General features: G+C 35.5%; 1 long non-coding RNA gene across 1 annotated transcript; it reads right to left on the reverse strand.

The window, feature by feature from the left end:
• Positions 1-2,926: 2,926 nt before the first annotated feature.
• Positions 2,927-4,106, reverse strand: LOC117769033. The gene is made up of 3 exons (XR_004615141.1): positions 3,942-4,106; positions 3,322-3,465; positions 2,927-3,274 (listed from the first exon to the last, which is right to left on the reverse strand). It is a non-coding gene; the product is annotated as an uncharacterized LOC117769033 (long non-coding RNA).

Consider the following 4,106-nt stretch of genomic DNA (forward strand, 5'->3'; position numbering starts at 1 on the left):
CCGACTGTATTTGATGCAGTAACGGTGGGTGGAGATGTCTGTACTGCTGTTGTGCTAACCCACAGCGGCACCATGAGTCGCTTTTCACTCTTTACAGCTGCAAGCAACGCGCCGTACTTGTAGAGCCCTAATTACAGATTTTATATATTTTGCAACTATGAACCATGACAGAAACGCATAAACTACAGCTCCAGCATATATTCAATACAGATCTGAACAATCATTTACTGCAATAGCCTTATATGGATTATATCAAATTACAAACAGTGTGTTAAAATATGTTTTGTTAACAATATAAGAGGAGAAACTGATTGATTTGAAGGTCTTTATTTTTGTTACAAAACATTCATGTTTATTAGCCATATCATGAAAGTAGCAATATTCAGACAATGCTTCAGATAATGTTTCTTTTATTTTTTTTACTTTTTATTTATTTCACAAATGAAATACAAACACATCAGGATATGTGACATAATATTACCAGTTTTAGTTGATTCACTTTTTAACCTACAAATAAAACCTGTCGAATAACACATACCTCACATAAAACATTAATCATAATTTATATCCATCACATTAGCAAATCTCTAACAAAACTACATTCTCTTACAAAGCATGCTCCCTTATCTCTTAGTAGTCCACTGAACTAAATAGGTATACTCGCAATCTGATAAAAACCTGTTGATTAAGCAACAGAAAAAGAGGTGTTCAGAGCTCTGTCTTTGCCTGTGCTACTGGTGCATATCAAATCTGTTCTCAGCTGCAGTCTCAATGTATATTTTGACCGTATTTAATTTGTCTCTCCACTGTATTATGTTGGAGGGTCGTGGCTTTAACCAGAAGATTGTAATCATTTTATTTGCTATTAAGATCAGAATGAAATCAAATCTCTTTCTATTTGGTCTTGATGAAATATAACCAGTAAGCCAAGTTCTATTTGCATACTGTTACTGTTATATCATAATTGATACCCAAAACATTTTGATCTCTTTTTGAACATCATCTCTTATTAAAATATTTGTTTACAGTTCCCAGTTTTCTTTAACATTCATATTATTATCATTAGATGCATATTGTGGTGCATTAAAGAGTTTTTATATCAGTCTTTTCTTTGACTTCTTCTCTGTAAGTGACAGTAATTGTACTTCAGTTGGTTCCCTACATATATTTTCCCCATTCTTTATGTTTCTGAAAGTAGTGTCGCAATTGTAGGCATATATAAAAATCATGCTGGCAAATTATTTTCCTTTAGAAGTTGTTCAAATTACTTCATAGTGTGACCCTTAAAATAATTATTTTGCAATACAGATAATGTTTCTAAAAGAGAAAAAGAAATGTCCAGTTGCTCAGGACTAGTTGTTTCAGGACCATGGACAGGGACAACAGGAGGATCACTTGGTTTTGAAGGCTCTTCAACAAACTTTCCATCTGAGTTAATGTGTGTCAGTCCCAGGAAGGTAAAGGACACCTGTTTCATTTATTTGTAAGTGATATCAGCATAAATTAATCCATAAAATATATCTCATATAAAAATCTTCACCAATCAATCTTTGTATTATGATGAGAAACAATGTGATGTGGGTCAAAAACATTAACACCACTCAAAGAAGGCAGTAAAACAGATAGATATAGGGCAAAAGAAAGTAATCCACATAAATGCAACATGTAAGGATCAAATTCACACACAAACACAAATTATTATAGTTAATTATATTCTAGATTGACCATAATGCTATGCCACAACTGCATACATGTTCAACTACTTCACAACTTTTGCATTGGACAACTTTTACATATGAGCCACAATGAACAGTTTGGAGGGGGGAAAAAGTCAAAATTGATTGAGTTCAGTTCACAGTTCAGCTCAAATGCCTGCAGTACAGCTGGGTATTAGAGTTTGTTATGCTGGTAGCGGCAAATGTAGCCTGGAACAACTAGCCTCTGACAAGGATTAGAGGCAAGCAACAGAGGTCTAGTCAGTTCCTTTTCTCACTCCACAGACACACATACTTTCCATATTTAGAGTGACATTACTTGAGGCAAATCGTGGGATTTCTATGCAGCTCCCTCTGAAGCCGCAAAGAGCTTTATACAAAGTATTTCAGATATGCAGCAGTGCTCCAGAGTTCTCCAAATAGACTTAAAGTGCAAAAATTGTGGAGCTCCACTTTATAAGGAAATAAGCTCAGAGACGCACAATATACTTTTCCAGTGTCCTTATACACTGGGTGTCACTGAATTACAGATGTACAGCATTAAACTGAACTGATTAAGTTGCAACAACATTTTCATGTCTTTCAAAAGATTACCATTCCATTCTGTGGAATATATTTGGTTTTGATGACCAACCCATCATGTCAGACTGGTTTCTGGTGATAGTATTTGTGGAATAACCAAATAATTCACCTTATTCTGGAAACTGCCTGAAACTAGACTCTAATTTACCTTTAGGCTTCAAACTATAAACAATCTCCATCGTTTTTGCCCTTCAGCTGGTGGTCAAATGATATTACAGCTTCAGTACAACACACCATCTAGCAGCTCCACCTTTTTATGATAATGTCTTTGTCCAGCTCTCTCAGGCTGTATAATACGTGAAAGCTGGTTTATATTGCTGTATACCAGCCTCAATATACTCTGAGTGCCAAAGTCAGAAATGTGTCCACATAGTTCCTTTAAATGTAACCCATAAATATCAGCTGTAAAGATTAAAGTTAAACAAGTTGGCCAACAATACCACAAGTACCATTTTAATTTCAACAAATTCCACCCCAGCAATAAAATGATCATTAAGTTGCACTGATATCAAATTATTCATGTCGTAACATTACTCTTTCAAGGCGGATATATACAGAGTCAAGTCATAAAATACGAAATGAATGACATCCTGAATTTTGTTTGCAAGAATGCATTATGTGAATTTCTTCCTCACATCTTCTGATCGCACAAAAGCAGTTTTATCTGAATTTACTCACCAGTAGAGTTGTTCTGAAAGACGAGGCATGTCCAGCATTATCCACAAGCAAGGTCGTTCTCCCAGGAAGTACAGTAACCTAAGGAGAGAATTCTTACATTTAGTTTTGCATACTGTAGTTTGAATTGATGGCATAAAAAGCTTGGCATTAATGAACATTTATACTTTACAACTAGCCCGAAAAGCCAAAACATGTAGCTTTATTATTGCATTGTACAACTAGATTATTCAAATGAACATATTCATTCATAATATTAAATTAAATATGGTTTGCACACAAATACAAAGACCAATAGTAGGCTATTGTTTCTCTGTTGAAAGTGTCCAGTTAGTGGAGAAAAGGGGACACACATTAGTAATGTCTATAGACATTAGCAAAATAGAAGTAAAGCCTGATAAGTGTAGGAGGCAACAGTTTGAAATTATGAGTCACCATGTTGTTGTCAGGATAAAACACTTATTAGCACTGTTGAAAGTTGTTCCTGTTCCTTCTGCGTGGAGAAAAGAGACATCAGAAAACTATCACAGAGCAAAAACAAAAGCTGCTGTAGGGAAACTACTGCTCTGAACTAGTGTCTAATGTGTGGAGACTGTTTTTCTTTCTTTTTATTACTAAATTAAATGATATATGTGGCGTTGTGTTGGTGTTGTCATCGTGTAGCCTACACTCGTCACCAAGCTAGCTATAGCTGTTGTGTTTGCCTATGTGTTCTTGTAAGTAAACAGTGATCTATGTCCTGCTGTGCTAACTTTATTTCATTAAAAACTAAAATATCAACTCCATGTTGAGCTTCAATAAACATGTACAAGTCAATGACAATATAACTATTGTAGCTAACAAGGTGACATGGTTAACTCAGTTAGGCTAACCAACAAACTGGTAGAGCAGCTACAGTAGGCAATGATAGCATTTAAGCTAGTAGCTGACAAACTTAGTCATTCATTAACAAACGGGAAATGTTCCTACCTGATCGTGTTAGTAGCCATTTTGGTTACGCCGTCGACGTATCCATTAATATGTCTGTGTATCGCAGCTCAGGTACCGAGGAGGTCCTCCTTATTGTTTGTGGTGAATTGTTAAACATTTCGAAGAGAAGAGCACGACATGAACACAGCGGACTGACGGGGAAAG

This window comes from Hippoglossus hippoglossus, chromosome 10 (assembly GCF_009819705.1).
Source record: "Hippoglossus hippoglossus isolate fHipHip1 chromosome 10, fHipHip1.pri, whole genome shotgun sequence".
Lineage (NCBI taxonomy): Eukaryota > Metazoa > Chordata > Actinopteri > Pleuronectiformes > Pleuronectidae > Hippoglossus > Hippoglossus hippoglossus.